The sequence below is a fragment of the Bombus terrestris genome, chromosome 17 (assembly GCF_910591885.1).
Source record: "Bombus terrestris chromosome 17, iyBomTerr1.2, whole genome shotgun sequence".
Taxonomy (NCBI): Eukaryota; Metazoa; Arthropoda; class Insecta; order Hymenoptera; family Apidae; genus Bombus; species Bombus terrestris.
In genome coordinates, this window is record NC_063285.1 from 10086729 (window position 1) to 10113842 (window position 27114).

The 27114-nt window shown below is 40.4% G+C and overlaps 2 long non-coding RNA genes across 7 annotated transcripts in view; one reads left to right on the forward strand and one right to left on the reverse strand.

Moving 5' to 3' along the window:
- Positions 1-245: 245 nt before the first annotated feature.
- On the reverse strand, positions 246-3657 carry LOC125386681. The gene is made up of 3 exons (XR_007227041.1): positions 2248-3657; positions 1388-1544; positions 246-1313 (listed from the first exon to the last, which is right to left on the reverse strand). It is a non-coding gene; the product is annotated as an uncharacterized LOC125386681 (long non-coding RNA).
- Positions 2410-27114, forward strand: part of LOC105666653 — a 410566-nt gene continuing 385861 nt past the window's right edge. For 4 of the 6 annotated variants that reach the window (XR_007227038.1, XR_007227024.1, XR_007227029.1 and 1 more), the window contains exons 1-3: positions 3824-3967; positions 4055-4197; positions 5125-5262. This is a non-coding gene — a long non-coding RNA (uncharacterized LOC105666653). Of the gene's footprint in view, positions 2425-3817; positions 3968-4054; positions 4198-5124; positions 5263-27114 lie in introns of those variants that run through there. The other 2 variants (XR_007227027.1, XR_007227028.1) reach the window with 2 other exon arrangements.

Below are 27114 nucleotides of genomic sequence, written 5' to 3' on the forward strand. Positions count from 1 at the left end.
AAAAACATTCAAATAATAAAATGTAGAAAGCTTCTCTAAATCTCCCTTTCTAAAGCTCTCTAAAAGTTTATAATGCCTAATTTTCATGATATACAAGTATTTTAAATATATGAAGGCTTTATTGAAAGTTTTGAATTCAATATTGAATTTATAATATTGAGGTTACTGTAAATTTGAATATTTTACTAACCTCTAATTAATAATTTGAAAAATGAAACAATATCTCATTTCATAAACACAATATTACTATAATACCAAAAAAACGGATACTAAATTTTTAATTTTGTCAATTAAGTTCAATAATTTCAATAATAATACAACACTTTTGGAAATATCATGTGTACATGAGGTGCGCATTAATAATTTTACTTTACTATTATAATTTATTGCTAATAACTTCACACGTTTAATTTTCAAATGAAACACTTGTATCGTTTTCTGTTTGAGTATGCACGTATCTGTCTTTTAGTAATTGACCGTTTTAGTTCGCAGTGGCAATAAACAATTTTGTAGAGAGAACTAATTTGTAAGTCCATTTATTACTGCTAGTCGATAAATATGCAATGAAGTTCGAAAGACGGGATTTTTACTGGAAATTTTAAATTCTAACTCTAACATCAAGCTAGCATTGAATCTCTTTCGTAATTTGTGAACGGTAAAAATATAAAATACAGTTAAAATTATTTTACGTTATCGATCGTGTCTGTTAAAGCTATAACATTTAATGAAATTCTAGTTTAAGTATTTGAATAGAATAGAAAATATGTAGATGTTTCAATACTTTCTTTTCTCAATCGTTGTCGCATAACCTCTTTCGTTCTTTTGCATGAAAAATACTGATAGGTATTTGTGCTCGAACGCGTCATATGTCATAGAAAATCAGGATTTGTCTCAACGATCACATCAGGAATATTCTGAACATTGTAAATTATAACGAACAATTCTGGCAACAATATCGCAAGGCTTGAATCAGCGTGCACGTCTCGTAAGAGCAGGAGAGCGGAACTCGAACTGTCTTCTCCTTCTATTTGTTGGACTGTGCTCTTATTTGCTGGCTCTTGCGTCCCTCTGCGACTCTCTTTCTCTGTCTCTTTCCTCCCTGTCGATATCTATATAACTACCACTCCATCTTTGTCTAGCCTACCTTATGTACCTATACACCGCATCTTCCTTTCTCTCTCGCTCAATAGGGTGAGATCGGGCCACGGACGTATTCGACAGGATTGGACCAGCCTCTGACGTCATTGCGTGGACCGACGTATCTCGTTGACGATTGTCGAAAGCATGCTGTTCTCGCGCCTCTATATATCCACCTACAGCAATCAGCGGCAAATTCAAACACATGATAAAGTTAGATTTCTCTTGTATTGCATTAATCGAACGTTACTTTTTCTTGTGCTTGGCAACGATGAGTGAATTAAGTACGATCATTTGAAAAAATTAGTCTCTCGTCTCTAACAGTGAATTATCGATTCGGATGGTTTTTTGAAATTCCAACGAAATCTAAATTTCCCAGATAGAACTCTGGACAGGCTGGTATAAAACTGTGAAGCAAAAAAAGAAAAGGGACGAATTATTAATTTCTCTCATGAAGGTGAAGTCCTGGTGTTTTAAATATGGATTTTTACGGGTCGTGTATTCTTTATATATATATATGTATATATATAACCTATATATAAAGAATACACTCTCGTTTCACTTGTATGTGTATATACAATTCCCCCATTCCTCACGTACCATCTACGTTATTGCTTGTATTCTTTGTGCTACATAGAAGTCATAATATGCTTTATAAAACCGTGGATTCAACTTCTCTTGGTGTTTATTAATATAACGTTTATTATACGGTTCTAAAATTTCGTTGGTATTACTAATTATAAGAGAAATTTTATTTTAAGTAACGAATGTCGTTTCTTTTAAATGAAGAGGAAAATTACTCCCATTTCAACGATATAAAACATGCATAGTAAAATATTAGTCTGTACTCTATCTACATAACCATAGTCTGAACATTGGCACAGATATTTTGTTTCAAAAAGTTATACGTATTCGTTCGTTGTCCATTTTCGAACAATTAAACTTATTATAAACTAATATAAAATTTTTGACAAATTCAACCAATTAAACGAAGAGAAATAATTTTCAATATTTTTCTATGGTTTTTAACAGAGGCTGCTGTGCTCCTAAGTACTGCGTGACATCATACTCGTACGGACATAAGGTACCCGAAAGAGAACAATAATCGACCTCGCTCAAGATGAATGACATCGAAGTCTGCGTAAGCGGCTACGTGCTCCGATGTTGAGGAACATCAGCAAGGGCGCTAGCCGCAGAAAACAGTAGAGGTTAGGTATGGCCAGGACGGTACGTTCCAGGCAGTGGAGAGAAGAGTACCCGGAGAGAGCACCCGGGCCGGGTAGGTAGGTAGGTATACATAGGTAGGTAGAGCGCAGAGGCAGACGAGAAGAGACGACCGCTTGAAATCCCTTTCTCCTTCCCGCCTTTCCTGCCTGCTTCTCTCTACCGCCCGTCCGCCATGCCACTACGAGCGAGCGAACGTACAGCTAGGCCGGCACAGTCCTGTAGCCCATTTGGCATTTCCCCAGCTATAGCGGCGGTCCTGTAGCCCATCGTTGTTATCGTCCCGCAGCTGCATAAAGTCGGCTCTACCTCCCCTTACCCCTCTGACCCTCTCCCATGCTGTCGACCAACCGCCCGTCCACTCCCCTCCTCATTCTGTTTCGCTCACCTCGCTGCTCGACATCAACGTTTCTTCCTCCATCTCTCTCTCTCTCCCCTTCTCTCTCTATTCTTCCTTCTCTCACCCGCCTGCCGACCTGATCGTGTTGCCCTCCTTCCTCCCCCCAGTCGTACCGACGCTTCGACCAATCCCCTTCCTTGTCGCCCCATGAGCTCTCGTTGTCCGCCGTTCACTTCTCTCTCCCACGAGCCTGCCAGCCTGACGTTTCCCCCACCGTACTCCTACTACCACTAACATTCCCTTATTCTACATCGTTACCGCTAACTCACACACATATACCATCAGCAGCATTGGTACCACGTTTCTACAGCGACGCAACGGTGGCGCCGCCAGACAGGGACGCCTCGAAACGTTTTTACCCTCCTCTCTCTCCACCCGTCTGATCCAACTCCATATACCGCCGACGACGCCTGATGCTGCCGTGCTGCGGTATATACTCGCGCACCGTCCTTGTCGTTCTATCGATTCCCTACCTTCCTCCTTCCTCTCTTACCCAACCTCTTCTCATCCTACTCGTCATGTGCCCCCTCTTTCGCTTTTCTCTCTGCGTCTCACTGCCAGCCAACTTGCCTGTCTGCTTGCCTGGCTTGCCTGACTGCCTTGCTCGTTTACTTACTTGCTTGCATGCTAGTCTGCCTGCTAGGTTGCTAGCCTGCTTGCTTGGCCCGCTTGCTTCGTTCAACCTCTACGTCGGTGTAACCTTGGTGGAGAATAACCCGCCGTTCAATTCAAGGAATTATGACGGCCCCTCGATTTTCTCTTTTTCTATTTGCTAGCCCCTCTTTTTCGTTCTTTGTCACTAGTTTCCTTCTCTATCCCTCTTTCTCTTCTGTTTCGAGATGAGTAGAGAGTAAAGCCAGTTCTTTACTTTGCTCGTTGGCGCTCATCCGTGCTGATATTTACGCGCCTATGGGCCCCGTGCAGCGAGCGCCGCCATTACCTGAACTCCACCAATGATATCGTTCGATATAGAAAGCGAGTTCGAGAATCGAAAGCTGCGTTCCAAAGATATAATTATGAAGCGATATTTTTCAAAGTTCCTTGAACATCTTCAATTTGCGCCGTACGTTGATTCAAGCGGCAAAGAAAACGTACAATTTTGAAATTGTGGCGACGCGGAAGAAATATATATGTGCTTGTCAAGAATTGCAGGAACAGCGCCATCGTCTGACGATGTTGCGCAGGAGTAAATGAATGCGTTTCGAGGTTAGGTTATTTGTAATATAATTCTTAATATTCGATTCGATATTTTCAATTGAACAGTTTGAGGAGAACTTGTATTTGTCGTAATAGCTTTGTTCTTCTTCGTTAATCAATTCGACTATGCAATTTTTCAACACAACGATGAACGATGGCCAACCGGTTTGAAGGTTAGATAAAGAAGCTACAGCGGAAATCAGCGTACATTAACGAACACAGAGAACTACTGATGGCGAGTATGTTGTTCGATCGTTAATTATAAATACCGCGTACCTACCATACATGTTCTTATTCTGTGTATATATATATATATATTTTAAAAACGACCGATGATTATATCAAATGCATTTCATCTTTGTGTTAATCTACTTTTTACAATTAACACTATATAAAGTCGTCTCATTTTAAACGATAACAATCAATAGGATAGCGTACATGCTTACTTGCTGTGCATAACCATTAGTTTATCTTTATTACGATAATAATCAGATACATTATCTTCTCATTTTTAATACATGAATTTGATCTTAATTTCAATATAAAGCTTCTTACGGTGATTATTAATTAAACGTATTTTTTATTTAATACGTAACGAACTTGAATTTATCGGCAGAAAATTCCACAGTTAATCGTTTATTTCAAACGTGCCATTGTGTTTGCCTCTTTCTCTTTATCGCATTATACATACATATATATTTATTTATTTCATGACGTCGATCAGCATCATCGTGCGTCTGTAATGAAATTATAGTCGATGTATATATTCATTCAATGAAATTTATGTACAGTATTAAGAAACGCATGCAAGAAAAAGTAAAAGTTATTTCATACTTGAACTAGTAAACGAAAAAATATGGCATTTAGGTTAATCCGCGTTAGTAGACGTTGCTAGAATGGGTGGCACGTTGTCCGTGTTTAAACGAAACTTTCAGCGTAATGAAATTTGAATTTAATTAGGTAGAATGAAAATTTAGTTTTATTAATTATTTGAGTCATAACCGGAAAGTAATGACGCAGTTTCACGGCGTTCACGCCGATATGCACGAGCTCACTCGTAAGTGCAGAGATCGCGGAGAGGCATGAACAAGGCTGATCGCGTATACATATTTCGAGGAATAGGTGCGGCAATTATCGCTTCACGTTAATTTTTGGTGGCTTTATAGATGGCTGCATTGGCGTAACCAGTCAATGATTGATCGGCTGGAAATCTCGGCAACGGTATACCGACCAGAATTAACCCTTGAGATACACTTCGTATGTCTCACGGGCCCTTCAGTCACTTGAAATTATCGGCGAGCACGGTGAGTAATTGCACTTTCAATTGGTAAATTATTAAACCCGTCGCATCTCGTTTGTTACGCCCGTGTTTTGATTGTTATTGAAATCCACTACGGATTTCATTCTTTCTCCCTTCCTTTTTTTTTCCGATAATCGTACATCCAACCATATTCACCGAATTAATAACAAGAACAACAACAACGACAGACATTCGAATTTCATTTTTTTCTTCCCTACGAATATTTGAGTGCGTTCTTTTCACGTCGTTAATTAACATCTGCCCCGAACAATCTTGTGTGACTTTACATGTTTTGTACGAACGTCGAAAGCGGACTTTTTAATCGAGTTTACAATCGGGGAGGGGTTATTAAACGATTTCGAAGCGTTCTATTACGTTTTACGAGGAACGTCTAAAAGTTGTTTTACTGTTGCTGATATTGAGGTTACGCGACTATGCGGTTCAACGCCGGCTATTTCAAGTATTTTAGTGCGCTCGTTATTCCGTTCGTTTGGCGGGCCGGCGCATAGAAATAGCGAAAGAACACAACTTTTTTTTTCATTCGTTCTTGACCTTTCGGGAAAAACGATCGACCCCGCTGCGCGTTCCTGTCGATGCAACCCTGTCGGTTCGTAGGGTAGAGGATGTAGGATATCGTTCGCGCGACATCAGTGTCAGTCACTTGTTGAATGTCGGCCAGCATGTACGGATGAGCATCCGGCGTGCGTCCTTGCAGTGTTTTTCGCTGCAGCCGCGCGCATTTCTCCTCTCCATTCGTCTGAGGTGTTGTACGTTGCCTGGTAAACTCGGGTCGCCGTATAAATACCGGCGCGCATTTTCGCAGGCAACCGGCTTCGTGAAACGGAAATAATTTTCTCGGCAAATATCATAGGTTCTTAAAAATATAGTATAGTAACATTTTAATTAATTAACGTTATAACATTCGAATAGAAAATATTTTTTTACCTTTATGTCGCTCTATACGAACGATAATATATGTGCACGATAATGGAATATGAAAAACGTATTTATATATATTTTATATACGAAAGGCAATATTATAGTATATTACAGTTTACATGTAAAATTATACGAAATGGATTCTCTTTTACTCTCACGGAATTATAGTGCTGTTTGAACGTTATCGAAATTCGTCATTGGATTTCGATTGCAGGTTGAAGCGGAAGGTGAAAATTGGCCATTTTTGCAAACACAAGCGTTCAGTTTATCGCGCCTTCTCTCCCGTTTTTTCCTAAATATGTTCAAATATCAAAATCTTTAAGTTAATCGGAAATTTCGCGAAAGGGAATATTTTTCTTCTCTTAACCTATTAACCGGATTATTCCTTAATTAGAAACTTCGATAATCGCGAAACAAAAAGGTAACAAAGATAAATCAATTTCACTTAAGTCAATTTACTCTCTCCATATTTAACCATGGCGTGATTTATCGTTAACAGAAATACCTAAAAATATTATGAATGCTCGAATGAAGAAATTATTACGTTGAAAACAGATCGATACGGCAAATGACGAATATACTCGCCGTTCCTATTTACCAGTTAAATACTTTGTTTTATTTATTACGTTACGCTGTAAAATGCTGGATAATTTATCAAGCGACACCCATACGCGGGTTAATAATTCTTTGAACTATCTCGAGCACAGGATTAAATACATAATGGCCGTGGATTATTAACCGAAGCTAATCACGATTTTGCGCCGATATATTTCGCAGGATGACTTGGTGGCATCGTTATTAATTGATTTCGAGAACGGATCGACCGCAAATTTATCCGGGCAGATGTAATTCGGGCTTGTGAAATTGAATCAAGACCGCGCGTTCTATTTTTAAGTGTACGTTCCGATGCACTCGGACGATGCGACGAGGCAGAGAATTCTCGTCCTCGTGGTTCTGCCACGGGACGTCGACGGTTCACGATGATGTTCTACGATGTCTCTGCCGGTCGTTCTACGGCGTTACATCGATGACGAGGAACGTGAGGATTTTACAACTGAAAAGATTAAGCGGGCATCCGCGGATGATTTTACGATTACGTTAATGACCCGCACCTCCACGCTTTCGGCGAATTAAATCTTAGCACTGTTTGCGCCATACAGCTGTTTAGCTCGGGCTTCCGGTGACGAAATTTCTGTCCCGACGAAAACCTAGAGTTGGGGTTTATGTAAGAGGAATTTCGACAGACGCGTATGCAGCTGAATTCGATATTCACCTAATTAACCCGAAGGCTTATGTGTTGCGCTGGCGTTATATCGCGACGTTAATTGCTAATGCGCCTGTATTTGCTTGCGGAGTTTACGCGAATGAATTGAAGACAGTTCGATCAGTTATTCGATCGTGGAAATTCGAACTTTGATCCGGCATTGACGCAACGTTCATGATAATTTCCTCTCGTCGACTGGACGTCGCGAGGCCAAGTCCATCTTTTTGCATTTTTAATGCTGTCACGCAGTGCAAATAACGCTACGCCTCTTGACCTGCTTATACGACAAGATCAAATTAACGTTGTTTGTATATTTTGAATTTCTTTTAAAGATCATTAGGCCGCGGCTGTTTATATATCCGTGGGAAATTCAAAGATACAACAGCAAGGAATTCGCAGACGAAAATACCCACGATATCCAAAGTATAGCGTTAGAAAAATCATCCTTCAGCTGCTATTTCTTCGGTCGTGTTTGCATCAAGTTGTATAAAATATAGTCGTAGCGAACATTCATTTGGGATATCTTCGTGTTTCTTTGTTTATTAATTAGAAAGTGTCGAGTTACGATTTACGAAATACCCGCGATTCGAGTAAAAAAAAAAAAAATATTTCCTACTTTCTAAACAGGATTTCATCGACCGAAGAGTTAACGGTTTGATTAATTTAAATAATTGTATTCTTAGCAGCGAAATCACAAAGCTTTGAACTTGGTCGCCGTAGGACAAATCCGAGAGATCTGGTTTTTATAAATTTCCTGTATTTTATACATTTTTCAAAAGACATGTTCTATAGCTTGCCTTTTGATAAATTATTTAAGTAGCGAAAAGGATGGCGAGTAATTGAAGATTAGCCCGAAGCGTATAATGGAATTTCATTCAGCTTTTACGAAACCTGCGTATGAATGTTACTACGGGGAGAGATGTAGAACTTTCTGTTGTTAATGTTGCATGTTCCACCCACGAAGGGATGTCATATTTCGATCCTTATTTCTGTTAAAAGGGAAACATTGCAGGCAAATAAAACTTTTATCATAAATATTACAGAGCTGCACTCTGACGAATATTTCATATATCTGGCGACTTAACTTTGTAATACGCTAAAAGATGTTTCACAATTGCGTAAGCAGTTTTATAAATTTATAAAAACGCAGCAACAGCAGAATTGCCATGTCCTCTGTAATATATCAAAATTCATAGAAACGAAAGAACAGGACAGTCTATGTTTCTAACGATATTAGTACAAACTTGATCACAATTTCATTGCAACAAATAACAAGTCTCCACGTTATGCTAAACTTTAACACAAAGTACACTAAAATGTACAGTCGCTAAATGTTGGGTGAAAACAACGATGACACGTTGGATCAACCAGTTGATTAAAACAATCTCCTAACACTGGCTCGCTAATATACATGTCGATAATCCATACAGTTATCGAATACAACACCAACACGATGGTTGTGCGTGCGATGGTTGTGCTGGTGAATCGACTGGCTCTATCGGTGAACCGAGCAACGTACGGGGTCAAAGCATTGTACTTGAAAGAAAAGGCGTCTGGCTTTTTAGCTAGTTACGGAAGCCTTTGTACCTCGTTTTGTAGGTGCAAGGTGGCTTAACCGCGGTCTTAAAGGATTCTATTGTCACCGAGGGTTGCACTTGTTTGCTGAAGTCCACCTTATTCCGACTCGTCCGCATTTTTAAGCCACATGTGCGTAGATAGGACGAAAAGGGTGTGCGTAACACGAGCTCGACTTTAATGTGACCTCATGACCCTTTAAAAGGAAACGACCTCTTCTCCGCAGGCGAACTTTGATTTCTCCTTTGGAATAGCGAAAATCGATTTCAAGTACACCATATTTTTTCTCTTATTCGGAAACGATGATATATTTTTAGAAACATTAGCCTTGAATATTATAACAAAGAAGATAACGATCGTGGATATATCACAGGTGAAAGAAACTGACATTTGTCATTTCTTTTTCAATTTTTTTCTGTTAAAAAATACCTTTTATGAATACTTTTTATCGTATACGTCTCTTCTTTGTAGTTTATTTTTAATTCTTTCATCTTCGGCGCGAACAGGATTTCTTCTTCGACAGATAATTTTTATCGTTGGCGGCTTTGCAAGAATAAGCGTTTCTTAGTATTAGCGACCAATCTTCGACTCTTTGACGAATTAAAAATTACTCGTTCTAGTAGAAACAAATGTTCAGTGGATTAATAGTAAAATGTTCTTCCTTCAAGTTCAAATATCTTCACCTTTTTGGCTAATTAAAAATTATTCATTCTGATAGAAATAACTATTCATCAGATTAATAACAAAGTGCTTTTCCTTCAAGTTCAAGTATCCTCACTTTTTTGGTCAATTAAAAACTGTTCATTTTAATAAAAACAAATATTCATCAGATTAATAACAAAATGTTCTTCTAAAATAGGTATCAATGACAAACTAGATATCATTTCTTCAAATTCTAACATTTTCAGCTTCCTGATCAATAAACAATATTCATCCTGGCAAGGAAATATTCATTGGATCAATAACAAAATAGATTATCGACAAAGGCAAGGCAGATCTTCTTTCTTCAGGTACAAACTTTTCAAGTTTTTCAGACAATTAAAAACTGTTCATTTTAACAGGAAGAAATATTCATCAGATTAATAACAAAGTGTTCTTCCTTCAATTCAAGTATCTTCACCTTTTTGGTCAATAAAAAACTATTCATTTTAACAAAAATAAATATTCATCACATTAATAACAAAGTGCTCTTCCTTCAAGTTCAAGTATTTTCACCTTTTTGGCTAATTAAAAATCATTCATTCTGATAGAAATAGCTATTCATCAGATTAATAATAAAGTGCTTTTCCTTTAAGTTCAAGCATCCTCACCTGTTTGGCTAATTAAAAATTATTTATTCCGGCAGAAAAAACTATTAATCGATTTAATGGTAAAATAATGATCGATGACAAAGTAGATATTCTTTCTTCAAGTGCTTCTGGTCAATTAAATATTATTCGTTCTAGCAGGAACAAATATCCATTGTACTAGTAATAAAAATATGTATTGGTAATAAAGTAGATATTTTTCCTTCGCTTCCAAACATTTTATAGCCTTACAATCGTAGTTCTTGGAAAGTTTGGTCGTTGATCAGTGAAGTCTACGATTTCGTGGTTGAACGGGCCTAAGCTTGGTCGAAACGTTGTGCGACCTACCTGAAGTGTAAGGGTCGAGTTTACTTCGAAATATTGGCGCCCATTGGTATTTGTAGCCTAAGTTCAGAGAGCCGGGTTCAAACAGGTCTGAACCCTCGGTCCCATGGCCCATTATCCCGAAAGGGCCTTCGAAATTCCTTTAGCCTGTGGAATTGGTAGAGTCGAAACTTTGTGTCCCCGTATCCGGTGTGGTGGTCGACCCTAAGCTTCGACTCAAAAGACGTTTCACGTGTACACGTAGCTGAATATATTTAAGCCTGCTCGTCCGATTTTTCTTCCTCGGTCGTCCGTCTTGGAAATGCTGGTGGAAAGAATGTAGCGAAGCGATTGGAACGGACAGAGAAATTTATGTGACTAACGTATTTCTAATCTCTTCGTCATTTGTTTCTACATTAATGAGCGCTGTCGTAAATCATTTTTTATTCCTTGTTTTCTATCCAGTTCATCGCTGTTATGTTTATATGCGGCTACCTCTTATCTCTTCTTTATTCGTTTTATGCGTTCATTAACGTGAATAGTAAATTATTTTTTATTTCCTGTTTTGTGGCCGATTCTTCGCTCCTTATATTTATGTGACTGGTTCTAATCTCTTCGTCATTATGTTTCATGTTCATTAATAATCAGCTCTATTGTAAATTATTCTTTATTTGTCGTTTTCTACCTAATTTGTCGTTGTTCTATTTACGCGACTAATTTATCCGACTAGTTCCAATCTCTTGGTTATTTGTTCCCTCGTTAACGCGCGACATTGTAAATCATTTTTATTTCTCGTTCAGTAGCCAATCCTTCGTTGTTGTCTTACATCGATGTTTCATTACAAGGTTGTGGCTTTGAATACATATAATGCAGCTAACATGTGTAATATTAAATATATTTTGAAATAGTAGAAGGTCGTAGAATCATGATTTAATCTGTGCCTGATTTACGGTGACGCAGCTTAGTATAATAATAAGACAAATGTTTCTGTTGCTCAAATAATCCAGCTTCGGTCTTGAACAGCAAATTTTGGTTAATTTATACGAATGATATAAATACAAGTATTTCTTCAAAATAAAAACACGCGAATTATGCAAGAAGCAAAATGATTTATTAACCTGCTTCAAGTAACTGACGATTATTTAACAGAGAATTTCTAATTTCGTAAGAGATGTATTAAACACATGTACACGTTCCACATACGCGTAAATTAATACATGTAAATACACCAACATTAAAAACCAAATGTAACTTTATGTAACCAAACAATTCACCTGAAACTAATTTCCCAACAATTTTTTAATTTCACGTATCGGTTTCATTCGCCTAACTAATTTCGAAAATGTCCTATGCAACCAAACAGTTGGCCAATATTTCTCAAATTTTGTACACAATATACTGCATCCAACACCCTAAATATAATAATCAGACATTTTTCTGCGAATTCACGCGTTTTGGAATATAATTTCCTAGCAATTTTTTAATTTCACGTATCGGTTTCATTCGCCTAACTAATTTCGAAAATGTCCTATGCAACCAAACAGTTGGCCAATATTTCTCAAATTTTGTACACAATATACTGCATCCAACACCCTAAATATAATAATCAGATATTTTTATGCGAATTCACGCGTTTTGGAATATAATTTCCTAGCAATTTTTTAATTTCACGTATCGGTTTCATTCGCCTAACTAATTTCGAAAATGTCCTATGCAACCAAACAGTTGGCCAATATTTCTCAAATTTTGTACACAATATACTGCATCCAACACCCTAAATATAATAATCAGACATTTTTCTGCGAATTCACGCGTTTTGGAATATAATTAAAGAAACAGGACCTTGGTAGAAAATTGTCCTATCCTTGAACTATTATATAAAATCACTATATCAAAGTATCGTATGGTAGAAAACACTATGTTCTGGACATTTCATACACGCGTTTAGCAGAATTTTTCGCTTGCGAGTCTCCTGCAAACGCAGAAAAATCCGCATTCTAGCGGTTGCGTGTGTAGCCAGCGATGCAATATTTAAAATAACAACGCGATTTCACGGCAGTAGTCTTCAAATATGAAGAGGGTAGGTGTTACATGACGTAGATATTATGTAACAGTTGTTTCGTTTCATCGTTCAGACAGCCAAGGAATATTCACTGGTGTAAACTAATGTGCAGTGTTAAACGATGGCCTATCGTCTATCGTATGATCGGAAAGTTAGGACACTTAGCGATGATACAGAAATGGACTTGCTTATCATTGTGCAAACGTTCTCGCGCCAACCGAGAAGTAGGACGCGGCTCCTGGCGAAAAAATCGCACGTGTCATCGTATTACGTAGCGATTACCTGTTTTTTACGTAATCGGTATCTGTGCCTTAAGAAGCTAGAAAAAAAAAGAAAACAATCGAACACGTTCGTTCGTGACAAATGGAAGGATAATATGCTTATGGCTTTTTAGAAGAAACACCTTGGAACATCGACACGACAGTTTTTTTCTTTTTATATTTATTTATTGAAATTCACAATTTGTCCAATTTGGACATTTGGTAGAATTTTTTAACAGTTATATTAACATGTTGGTGGCTACCCCCAGCGGGGTATCATCCTCGCATTGGCAACGACACGACAGTTGACAACTATCATATTCTATGATACAGCTGCAGCTCGAAATCGAACGATGTAACGAGCAAGATGAATTAACGAATGAACTAGTATGGAAATCTTAGAGAAATGAATAATAATAATTAATCGATCTGCCGTTAGCTTCCTGTTTAATTCAGCCCGGATAACTTTAATGGGATGTAGATCAGAAAATCGTGTGAATTAACACGTGTAGATAATTGCTAATTCGCTATTTTCCTAGAACTCCAACAAATATCTCTTGTAAATAACCATCTTACTGTGTTATTCTGCACCAATTCCTATCAGCTAATTATTTTCCTGCTAGTCAGTTATCGCACTTTTCACGACACTGAGCAATCTTCTCTGTGTATCTATATTTTTGTATTTTATATAGAAATATCGAAGAGCAGTAGAAAATTTGCCAATTGTTATACAGCTCTTTGTCTGCTTCTCTCCGGCGTTTTATTCTTTTTAACGCGATCGTACGCATTAGGGTCAGTAGGGTGCCACCACTTTGTGTCACCATCTTGATTCATTACGCAGGAATGCTCGATTCGTGACTGGAGGTCGTTAGCACGAAAACCTGTCCGCACTTTTGATGAATTATTATTTTTTCCCCATTAATGCTCATTCCACGCAATGAATACGAAATGCGGCCGGTCCAATCCCACATATACGCGTGTGCCGAAAATACTTTATCGATCGTAACACGGCGTGTTGCTGCTTAAAAAGGAATGTTAATATCCAGCGTACATGTTTGGAAAAAAGAAAAAGAGAGAAGAAACTTAGAATTTAGCGTGAATTACATACTCACGACCGAGTTTTCACTTACGTAACACTCAGCCGTAGTTTCTTTTCTCTTATTTTCCGAAGCTGAGGTCGCCAGCGTTTATCAAACAGCCAATGGAAATAATTCAAAGCGGGCATTTCACTCTCCATTTCGAGTGGAACCGGTACGATAGCTGGAATCGCGATCGATTTTTACAGTCAGATTTGTTATCGTAAATTCTCATTAATCCGACCGTAATATTCGGATGAAGCGGTTTCCGGATGCCGGTGGGCACGCGTAAATCCGAAATTTACTTTTAATCTGCGAAAACAGGGCGAAGAAAAAAAGAAGCGGAAAAGAGGAGGAGGGCGGGAAAAAAAGGAAAGATTACAGAAAAGAAAAGAAATCGCGGTTCTTCGTCATGCTTAACCGCGGCAATTTTTCAGCAACGCTTTCTGGGTCAGAGAATTTTCTTTCCGGCTTTATTCACGACGCGGTAATTGCATCGTAGTCAAAAAGTCAATTTAATTAAGGAACAACGAGCGGTTGATGTAAGGCGACGAGACCGCGGGATCTCGCGAAAAGAAAGCAAAAAGAAGAAAAAGGAAGAAACCTTTAAATTTTCATAGAGGCCACTTTAACTCCTCAATTTTCTGCCAATAATATCGTCCACCCTTCCCATCTAACTCTCCGCCGTACTCCTACAACTTTTCTCATCGCGAATAACCAAAGATAACGATATTCTTCCTTCGAATTAATTTCGAAAGACTGTAAAGACGCCGAAGCTAACTCGCTACTAGCTCGCAACTAAATAAAGAAGAACGAGCCGAAGAAGGAAAAGGGTAGCGTAATTTTTGCAAGAAGCCGGTTCTACCCTTCGACCTCCAGGATCACGTGACATCGGACGAACGTAGCCTGTTCTACGGAAAAGTTTGCTCGATCGGGTCCCCTACGTCGGTAAAGCAGCAGTGGCGGCCAGGCAGGAAGTTGGAAGGGCGAAGGGATGCCCTTTTAGGGTGGTCGGTTTTAGGGCGACTGTTGGGAATCCCGAGGAGCTTCTCGAGGGGGAGTTTTTTGTCGCGTTTGTATTCTCGCGCGGCGCCGAGGGGGCGCTTTTTAAGCACCGTCGACGTGGTACGACTACAACGAGAATCCAGTCTCCGCCTTTAATCTGTGTTACTCAATTTTTTTTTCTCTCCCACCAAGTTTCCGGATGCTCGCGTTTTCCCGCGCTTTTCGTCGCTCTTAATTTTTCCTCCAAACGATTCAATTATCATGTTCTTCCACTTTGCTGTTAGATTGTTCGACCCATTTGCATTCATGGAGTCTATCGAAAATTTGCTGTTCGAAACGATCGGTAGACAATGTTATCTTTCGAACATCGCATCTTACATTCCTTATGACAGAGGGAAAAGGAAAATAAGAAATTGAACGATATTGTTTCTCACAGAAAAGTGACCAAAGTACTTAGGAGGGAGGATGAAGTGGAAGGACAGAAGAATACTGGCAAGATTCAGACGTGGAAACGAGACCAAAGCGAGGGAATACTGGAAGGAGGAAGAAGAAAGATGCAGACTATGCAAAAGGAACGAAGAAGACCTGAGACACGTAATAGAAGAATGTGAAATAACGGCAGGACCAGAGGACATAGGGAAAGTGCTAAACGAGACAGGAGGAGGTTTAACAGAACTGAAAGCAATAACAAAGAAGAGAAGACCAAAGGATGCACAGCAAGGAGACTAAAGCCCAAAGTTGCAATAGTTTTTAGTCATTAGTGATTAATTAGTAGTTGCTAGTTTTAATTTTTAGAAAATAGAATAGAGTGGAAAAGAGGGCAGGTAGATACATAAGAGAAGAAATGCACATTAAAACCGAAAGTTCGTCCAAGCTGAAAGCCACGGACTAAGCAACGATAAATAACAATAAATAAATAATTCTTTAACATGATCAACACAGTAAATTGATATAGGCGAGATGCTGACAAACGTGATCTCTCACGTCTGAAGAATACTTAGCGACTGAAATAAAAAGCAATGAAATAATAATCCGCGTTTGCATGCAAATGGGTAAAGGCACGAATTTCTTCACCATGTGTCATCGTATTAAAATTGGCCATATGCTGCGTATAGTAATTTCTTTATTCGCATAAGCTTCCTATATTATTTCAGTCGTTAACAGTGGCAGCACGGGATTACGGAAATACGAACGGTACAAACTGCACAAACTTGTTCGCGTTTTTTCATCCTATTAATTGGCCAGACTCGACTCGTCGTTAGAATCGACAATCTCTTGGACATAGCAGTTTTCTTCGTTTACGTAACTTTCTCACATTATTTCGCCGCTTGATAAACTCGTTACTATTTCGAGGCCGGAATTGCGAAACTACGCAAGTACGAACGACGGAGATCTGCTTTTTTATCGTCCTATTAATCGTTTCAATTGAAAATCACATAAGCTGTTTCTTTATCCAACTTTCACACGTTACTTCGTTGCTCGATAAGCTCATCGGTAGTTGGACCGGCTGGTGTTAGGAAATTTGTTTGTTTTATCGTCTTATCAGCTGCTTAGAGTCAACTACCTTGGACCCGATGCTTCCTTTATCTTCACGAATTATTTCGCTGTTTGACAAGCCACCGGGCTTCGGCTCTGCATTACGCAAACACGAACAAGCGTTTATTTCACGCGACATTGTTGCAAATGAAATATCAAGGCGCGCGTTTACGACGCTAATTTGTGGCGAAACGTTAGCTTCTGCCATATCCGTGTCACTTTCTCTCTATAATTCCTCCAAATGTCCAAATTGGACAAATTGAGAATGTAAAGAATTAAATGTAAAAAGAGAAAAAGGAGAGAACTTTCTCTCTATCTCTTGAGCTAACGTTACAGCGTAATACAGTCATTAAACAGCGTAAAACGTCATCGCGTATTAGCCGGTTCGGCGTGTGAAGTAGCCTTCAGAGTGCAGATGCTAATTTCGGCTGGCGAGATGATGTTAACGGAACAGCGTGATCCGATGAGTTTATTGATACGAAACATCTCTTACTAACAATTACGACGTCTTTAATTCCATATATAGCTCGCAATAATTGCTCAGGCTGTTAGTCCAACGTCCGAAGCAATGGATATTTATCGAGTAATTAATTGAACGATAGGAAAAAGTTGCTCGCGTCATGCTGCTATATGATCGTATATAAACCGCTCGATAAATCATTTCCTTGCCATTGACGAATATAAATGGAATTCGATGGCTGAGATATAAGAGAAAAGGAGTAATCAGAAGTGGTGGGATGTTTCCGAATCCAAATTACGCGAATGTTTCGAAAGGTCGGATAGATTGGAAGGTAATTTCTGATCGATTTACTTCGGTCGATCAGGAGAAATAATTGACATGAAAGTGGAAAAAAGAACAGAGTCGGACCACGTGCCTTAGAGATCATGGACCTTAGAATCAGAATCACGAGGAAAAGAAAGAAGAAGGGAAGGAGAAAAGGGAATGGACAAACGAAAGTGTGGAAAAATACTTGGAGGAATGGAAAGACTGAACCTGCAATGGAAGAACAGTGGAGGAAATCATGTGGACAGAAATGAAGAAGAAGATAAACGAGGTAATGCCAAAGAAGAAAGTGAAGATAAGGAAACGGAGCGTGGGAGAGAAAGTGTGGTACGACAAGGAGTGGGAAGAGAGGAAAAGGGTTTGTGAAAGGAAAATGCAGTGGAGAAGGCATTGAAACAGTGGTGCGGGCAAAGAAAGGAAAGACACGAAGAAGAAGAAATGAAGAAAATCGAGAAGATCAAAACAGAACAAGAAGCGTGGAAACAGATAAATAAATATAGAAGAAGAAATAAGCGAAGAAGAGTGGAAAAATCGCTTTATGGAAATTTTAGAAGAGACAGAGCGCAAAGAGGGCGGGAAAACGGGGCAGCATCGAGCGGAAGAGAAAATAATGGAGGAGAAGAAAGATCTACCAACTTCTTCGGTCGATCAGGATCTAAAAGTAAGATTATCGTGGAACGTTTCAGAAAAATTCGAAAAACTCAAATGGGAGCACATTCGACCAATTTTTCATTAGCCTGCAAGTGAAATCCGCAATCCTCTTTCGTAGAACAACCGCGAGACTAAATTCGCAATCCGTCAACGCGAACAAACTCGTAAAAATCCCTTGAAAATTGATTCGAGCTAACGTGCCTTCCTTCAACCTTCAAGAAAGCCTACCGAGCCTATAAAACTGAAACTCTTGGCCAAGGGAATCACCGAGAAGAGAAAAGAAAAATAAATGAAAAAGAAAGGACGAGGAACCTGTCTACCGTTCCACGTGTCAACCGAGATACGTTCTCGCGCAAACGTGGCAAGCGAAGGGCGTGCGCAATGAAAGTCTGCGAGAGGATAAAGTTCCTTATTATCCGGAAGGAGAGCGAGTCTTGTAACTCTTGTAAATTCTCTCGGGGGCTCGGCGTTTACGAACGTTGGACTAATTTCGTCTGGCGTGTCTGAACGACGTCGTATTAGAATAAACCCGTTTGCCCGAAATTGCGGCGCATCACGTACGAGCGCGTCGCATGCCGCGCGTAATCTATGCATCGGGCGCATCTTCTCCGGGGCAATAACTAGGCAACCTCGTCAGCGGAAAAGAGCCCGGGCATTTAGGGTTCCACCGGCGGCATTGTTATCCGCGTGCAACGGCTCCTTGTAATTTTCCGCATTGTCGAGGTTTGTCCTGTATCTTTCTTGAAATTCCCGCGACCCGCGTGCTCGTTCGTCTCATTACCGGGCAGAGTCTTCGCCAATCTGCCATTTGCCGTGTCTCCTCTTCGGCAACGTTCCCTTAGGACTTGACAGCAGCCTGCTCACGTGTCTCGTTTCTACACCGTACGCAGAATATCGCGCAATCTGCCATATGAATGAACTATCTGCTATGTAAATTATTGATCACGTGTTTCTCTGCACGAGTTTCAGGTTTTATCGGTAGAATCGAGGTGCTTGGCACGCTGCTTCTAGAAAGGCGTGTATTTCTCTGATAGGTGTACAGCGACAGTTCGTACGACAGCGCAGAATTTGCCATATAAATTGTTATTAATCGCGAGTTTTCGTGCCACTTGTAGGTTTCAGTTTGGCGGAGTCGGCGTGCCTCGTGCGTTTCCAGAAGGGTTTCTACCTACTGAAATAACTCCAAAACTCGCTTACTCCTTTTCAATGGATCCTGTCTCTCCCGACGTCCCGATTTTGCCAATACAATCGGAGCGTCGGCCTCTAGAAAGCTTTCTACACGGTGTCCGTAATAATTTTATGCTCTGTTCCAAGAACGATATAAAAATCGACACATAAACGGCCAAGTAAAGTACCGCAGCTTTTGTAATTCGCAGCTTTTATCCCTGCAATTTAATCGATTCGTCTGCTTGTTGGAAGATTCCTGCCGTCTCTGCTAGCTTTGTAATAAATTGATTGTTTCCTTGCATTGCCTGTACGATTTAGGCGAGAACAAACGCCTGATATATTTCCAATAATTGTAAATTTATGAAAACGTCAAGATTGAAATAATCTGGAAATAACAATGACACAAGCACCAGGCTCCTTCGGTGCATCCCGATTAATCCGAAAGATGCAATTCGAAGAAAATCATTGTCCACAGCGAAAGTGCACGGTCGTATAAAACAATGTGCGTAATTCGCGCATCTTCGTTGTTGATTATTTACGTCAGGCTTTTATGCCACCTTTTACCTTCCATTAAATGTTCTCAACGCGTAATTCGCCCGTCTCTAGCGAGATCTCCGCCTTCTTTCGTTCTAGGGATGAGAATCGGACATTGATTGTTTTAACAGATCTTTGAACACGTTCGAGATAAATACACGATGCTCGATGTGTTTAGAATCGAGGGAATTTATAGTTGCGTCAATATGTCGTGATCGTGCCAGTTATAGATCCCGCGATTATTCCCCCCCCCCTTTCCTCATCCTTTTGTTAATATCTGCTTGCCTTGTAAAAATGCCACGCAAATTTTTCGTGAAATTCTACGCGAACAATTAGGAAAACCGTGACGTGTTGGCTGCCTGATACCTAAATCATCGAAGGATATTAATCTTCATGAACGTGCAAGTAGCGGAAAATATCGAACGCTATTTTCGAATAAAAACTTATGAAAATATATGGAAATATAAATTTATAATAATTTTGATTGCCTATGGAATTATACAAATACCGCACATCGTACAGTATTACAAAATATAAATATAATAAAATCCATATGCGTATACACGTTTTATTTTATTTAATAAGATTGTAACCCAAACACACATATACGACCTATACATACATAATATCAGCTGCTCTATAAACATTATTACGCAAAGCTTATCTCTACCTTGGCCCTAAATTCATTAGCTTCGCCTAAATTAATTCTCCCACAATCTTGATCTTACCCTACCAACGATTAATATATCAACTGGCGCTTATTCTCATGAATTTATATTTTCATTAAAGACATGTAAAACACGAGAAACGCCGATCGCACTTGAACGAATAAACACGTGAGAAATCCGAGTGACGCGCTCTGCTTCGGACTTTCATTCTCCTCTTTTCGCCGAGACTATCCATCATCAACGGGGTTAATACACGTAAGACTAAGCATTAGACAGCGCGTTTTTATTTTTCCAAGAGATCGATACGACGGCCTCGAAAAAAGGATTCGTGACGCGGAAGCGTTTTGTCGCGTTGCCTGCTACTCAGGCGGTCAACGACTGAAACGTAGGAAAATCGATAGAAACGCGAGAGGATCGGCGATTCGAAGCGTGCACGCGTGCCGCGTCTACCGGCTGCTTCGCTTTCGCCTTCTCTTCTCGGCTCGCGTGCAAACCGGCCGTCCGAGGCAAGAGGATTCCAAGTTGCATAATTAATTTTTCTATAAATCTCTCGCCAAGGAATATCGCGAAATTTCCTCGTCGGGTAATATCAGCGGAGCTTAGCGAGCAGAGGAGAAAACTCGAGGAGAGAAAATTTCCCCTTCCGCGTGTGCACCGGGCGCACGAGGGCGGCTAGGGCGAGCCAAAGGGAAACAGACGGAGAGAAAAACGAAGAAAGAGAGAGAGAGAGAACGAGCGAACGGGGGTGGCAAAGAACACGAGACAGAGGCAGAAGAGGAAAAGATCGAGGCTGGCTTGCGCCGGTCGTGAGCGCGACAGAGATCGGCCAAGGCGAGGAAAAACAGGTGAAACGAGAAGAAAGAGGGTGGAGGAAGGATGGAAACGGTGCCGCAGGGAGCAAGACAGAGATGCGCGTGGTTGGATAGAAGTTGAACCGGGGGATGCTTCTTCCACTCTGGTCTTTCGCGTCCTCGGGCAGTGGTGGCGGAAGAACGATTCCACGGAAGGAAATAATATTCTTAATAGAGTATGAGAAGGCGTGCATTTTCCGAAGATACTCGCCAAAGACTGACTACATTTTAGAATCACAATTATTCGAGGATCACGGGTAACGGGGCACGCGAGAAAGAGAAGAAGCGCGGTGCTCGCCGAGCAAATTCTACCGCGGCAAAGTCACTCGGCGGGCTTTTTATTCTCATCGATAACATCGGATTAGGCCAATGGAATTAACGTTTCTTTCGTTTCGCCCATTATCGTGCCGTAGCTGGCGGAAGGAAGCTCATATTGAAATTAAGGAAAGAAATCCTTTCTACGAGATTGCGCTTCAAGGTAACGAGAACATCGGAGAAGTGAGCCGTTCGATCGCCGATGACCAAAGAACAATTTCAATACGTTCGACCTTTTTCTTTCTTTTATCTTCCTTTTTTGCCTTCGCACTTCCACCTCGATTATCCCACGTGTTGCCACTTATCCGGCACGTGTACGGAGAATGGTACCATTGTTGGTAAATCGCGCGATGAAATCATAGAAAACATTTGCATCGCGTAATATCCTACGGCTATTTCAGTTTAGTTCGTTATGGATGGTCGTTGAAAGTTTGATTAACTGCTTCGGCAAATATTCAACTATTTACGTGCTTTCGTAGTTTTCGTGAAAAAATTGCAAAAAGGAAAAAAGAAGCAAACTGAAGTTACGATAAAATTCAAAGCACAACAATACGCAACTTGGGCTAAATGGCAATCGGATAACCGAGACTCCACTGTATTTCGAACGCGCTTTACAATCGACGCCGTGTAATTGACCCGTTGACTCATTAACCCTATCACGCAGGACCCAGGCAGACTCGATGTCACCCCGATTTTCGTTCCACCTTTTTCTCCCGTTTCCTTTTCCCCTCTCTTTTCTGGCTGGTTGTCAGCCTTCGTTCATCCGTGTTTACATTCTCTTTGCACACTGCAGTGAGCGGGCAACGTGGGACGCGAGGGGTGAGCAGGTCTTTTTTATTATTTTTAATTGCAGCGTTCATTATCCGATGCAAATTAAAATAATTAGGCGGCTGAACGACGCTTTTATTTTTCACTTTCCAATGTATCTTTCTGTCTCTTCTTCTCTCTTCGCTCCTCTCTGTTCATCTCTGTCGCTCGCTGTGGCCGCTTTTACTCGTATCACCCCTTTCGCTACGATCGTTTCGTTCCTTTTCCCGGTACCGTGTCACTGGCTCTCCTCTCTTTTCGTTCCCTTCATCCACGCGGGTTTTGTATCTTGTTCTTTGGCGCCACTATTTTAATTCTCTGTTCTCCTGGTTTTTCCTCTTCTTACGGCCACGATGACGGCGTCGCCGTGCTTTTTACGCTTCCCCCCTCCCGCTGCACGATGCACGGAGCATTCAGCGCAGCTTTTACCGCCGCGTTTCTGTTTCAAGCGTTTGTAACCTTGAAGCGACTGTTCCCCGGTAAATTAGGGCTTTCATTCATCCGGCGCAAGCAGTCTCTTTGGTCCTTTAATTTTGTAATTAGCGGAGAAAGGCGAGGTGAAACACCGATCCGCTTTTCTTTCTCCTCTTCTTTCCTTTTTTCTCCTCTTACTTTGTTTTTAAACGAAACGCGATAACGCTGTTCCGAATCCTCTTTCGAACAATCGACAAAGAGACACGATGTTGCGCCGTGGAAATTGAAATTTACTCTGCCTTCTCTTTTTCTACATCCGTCGTTTTAGCTTGGTTAAAGGGTTTTCGTTGGAAGTTCAAACTTTTCGACAGTTAAGTCACCTCGAGTGATTCTTCTTGTCTGCCGCTTTGTGCCGTCAGATTATTTCATTTCCTTCGCTTTCCCTTTCCTCCTCGGCTTCTCACGTTTCGCTTCCTCTTCCACCTTCCGTTTTTCTTCCGCCACTGTCTCTTTCGAGCCGCGTCTATGAATACACAGACCGCGATTTTTCTCTATCTTACCCTTTCGTTTTCCAGTTGCCTTTAGCCCGGCCCGACAACCCACGTGTTTGACATTTCTTCGCAGACGGATGAAATAGTCTTTGTGCCGCGGAGCCGCTTTGTTTCGCCACGATGATGGCGCTCCATGTTACTTTGCAACTGGGTTCTCTTTATACGACCACGCGTCTGTCGAAGGTCGCGTGTCGCCGCTTTTCCACAAGCACGAGGAACCCGTACAAATCCCTGTACTTGGGACTTATTTTTTTCAATAGTAATTAATTCACTTGATTTAATTCATGCTAAACGATATAAGAGAAACGCGAAAGAAGGAGGAGCTTCTAATAACAAACACTCTCACTTACATCAATCACACGTACAAAAGAACTGCTGATTAATCTGAAAAGAAGAACCTGAAATGGAATGTAATATCAGCTCTCAGGATAAACCTGATATACATAGGCTCGCTCCTAGAAACCTTAAGATTAATCTGTTACGAGCTGCTCAAGACAGCTGCTCACTCGGTATACTAATTTTTTAATCAAATATACATTTGCGATAAATACCTTGCAATTTCTACATGTACAATTTTACGTTGTTTTCAAACTTCACCAATACGATCAAGCCAATCATAAGGAAATTTCAAAGTATTATATTTGACATAAAGCACACGATACGAACCATGCTAAATCTCCAAATACTTCGATCAAAGATTCGCGCATTGTATAATAATAATTACTTTTCTCTTCGTCCAGTTAACCCCGTACAACGTTCCCGTGACTTTTCCACGGCGGTTTCTCTGAAGCGTTTCAAGGTTGCCCCTGCAAGTGGTGGTCGAGTATCGCTTTCTTTTCTGCTGTTTGCACCGACCGCTTCTTTGCTTTTTCAACAAGTATTACTCGTATTTACTACCGTGCAATTACGCCTATAATCGTCCGAAATAAATAACCCACCACGTACAGCAATTTTACATACAGTTTATTGGACGCGCGAGTGCACCTTGGTGCTTTACGTATTTCATTGCCTGTGGTTTTCGCTGCAGCGTTTAACTAGCGCTACAAAACGATATTCACGCGTGATTTGAAAAAACAAAGGCCTGCTATTCCACGAGGTTATATTATTCACGCGATGGAGCAAAAAGTGCATGATCGCTTAAAGTGAGTTTTACGGTCGATATTTCCGCTGTAGAATGAAATTTTCAAGGAATATCTAACGAGATCAGTTTCGTCACATCGTAATTCTGCGGATAAAAAATTGCCAGATTTCGGATTCTGCGGATTTACAGTTTCGGAGATGAAAGGACGTCGGGGCCTTTCCTTTGAAATGGTCTGGCAAGGTCCCTGATACTTTAGTCCAGACTTTTTATCATAGCTGTACTTAAATAATAAGACCGAGGGATAGTCGTTTGTGATTTAATCCGAGCATGAGTGCCCACGATTTACGACAGTGGGCTTGGGCTCGAAGTGACATAACGGGTCGCTGAACCTAGCCATGGTCACGGGAGGGACGTGTACCTAACAGAGGTATAGAGTAATTAAATAGCTCTCCTTAAAAACAAAGATTGACCCGAGAGGTACAGAGAGGTACGGAGAGGAGTATTCAAGGGCAGCTCCACTTGGACTGAGCTTCAGTCAGGTAAGTTCTACTTGTGCTGGGGACAAGTACGTTGAGACACAGCAGAATCGTGGATCGGTAGGTCGAGCTCGACTTAGGCTGTGGCAGAAATCGCGTTCGTCATCCCGTTGGCCGTGGATTCGTTTTCGAACCTAAATTCATTGTCATCAGCATCTCGATCATCTCATCACCGCTGTTACTTGTTAAACTCTGTAGTAATTACATTTGTATCAGTAAGATATCGTTTATGGTACATAACAAGGATGGCCAATTCACGGGAACGTTCATTATACGACATATACATATGTGTGTGTGTGTATGTGTGGCTCTATTTATTCGTCGGCTTCACAGCCAGGAGAAAGGACCTGGCGTACGTTTTCAGAAGTTGTAGGTTAATCTTAAGAATGTGGCATTTAACTAGTACTTAACTGATACTTAGAAATGTGTTATCGTATTCGATGTTACATTTAATCTCGGCTCAACTTGTTATGAAAGTTTAAGCTACTTAATGATAGATTAAGCGGCGGTTAAAATTAGAATAATCCGTCATACTTCAAACTACAAGATCGACGTGGAAAATCGATGCGAACTAAATTTTCCAATTCATTTTTCCTTATAAATCACAGCGACAAATGTGAGATTTGGATGGATTTATCTTGCAAGAACGTACTCACTGCTGTTTATCATCGAATTAAAATATCGCAACTACACAGAAATTATCTAAATTGAATAAATTTGATCGTTAAACGCCAGTTGCAATTTCTTCATATTCGCGATTTTTATTTCGCAATTATAATAACGACGCTCGTCACAGACAAGTTATCGGTTCATCGTTATTTTTACCATTGTAATTGTTAATAACATCGCTGGTGAATTTCAAAGCGTTATTATTGCTGCTGCTGTTTCTATTATTATTGTTGCTATCGCTGCTCGCGAAATAGCTATGTTTATTATTGCAGCACGCGTGAGCGCGAATTGCCTTGTAAATCGGAACACGATAAATCTACGCGAGGAGATGGAGCGACGTCGTGGCACGCTCGTTAACTTTCCACGAGTCTCCACCTTGTCGTACGAATGGTCGACGACTTCCGGTGTCGTCGGTCTCACGAACGGGCCATTGCGCGTGAATACGAGGTGCAAAACGGTTCACCGATTTGATCGTTAGCCGACTAAGTCCACGGTGGACGCCAAGTTTTTCCCTTTATGTATTAGCCAGATTATTTATACATTTATATGTGCAATTTTATTTCCATTAATGTTACTTCTTGTCGCCATGAGAAATATCTGGCGTGCAATTAACGGGAATCGAATGCGTAATCGAAGCGAGAGCCAGTTACTTTTTTTCGAAGCGCTGCGTTCGTTTAATTCGTCGTTGGTTTATTTGTCGTTGAAAATTTCATTGGATAAATTCCATTTCTTATCCACGAAATAATTAATACATTTATTTTGTAGTCGAAGCGATTCACAGTTTCTTCTCCGACCTTTTTTACCATGGTTCTCTGTTCTACGTTTAAAATTTCATGGCAATCCCATTTTTTTTTTTATTTTTTAAATTCAGCACATTTCTTATTTTCGTCTGATGACAATTTCTAATGGCAGTGATTTACACTGTCGCGGCTTATTTCATCGATCGTTTAATTTTTCGCGACGATTCTAGTCAATGAGATTTATCGGACGAAACGCTCATTTTCGTCTATTATTCTTTTATTAATCGGGATTAATTGATCGAGCTGTATCCACGGGGTTAACGAGAATTTAATTCCGTTGTTCGAGGTTAACGCGGAAAAGTTGTAGCGGAAATATTCCCGCGTTTCGAAAAGTATTTTATAATTATAGCTGGCGCGTAATAGTGACCCCGCGTATTTGTTACGAGGGCGAGAGTTCACCTGGCGAAATTTATCGAGCAATGCATTATCAAAAGTTTAATGAACGAGCTCGTTAATGTTAAATTAAAATCGATACCTCGAAACCGCTTATTTGGCTCGGCCGGGCACAGATCGTCCATTTACACGGAACTCGTACGATACGTTTCAAGGTCGGCCACTCGTTTCATCCTGCTTTTCTCCCACGGCTTCTGCCCTCGCGTTATGCTCTTTTCAGCGTTTCGCTGGAAGGTGCCGAGGCGCCGCCACTTCCGGCCAATTTTCAAAACACGCGGCTCTCTGTTCCACACGATACTCATCGCTTC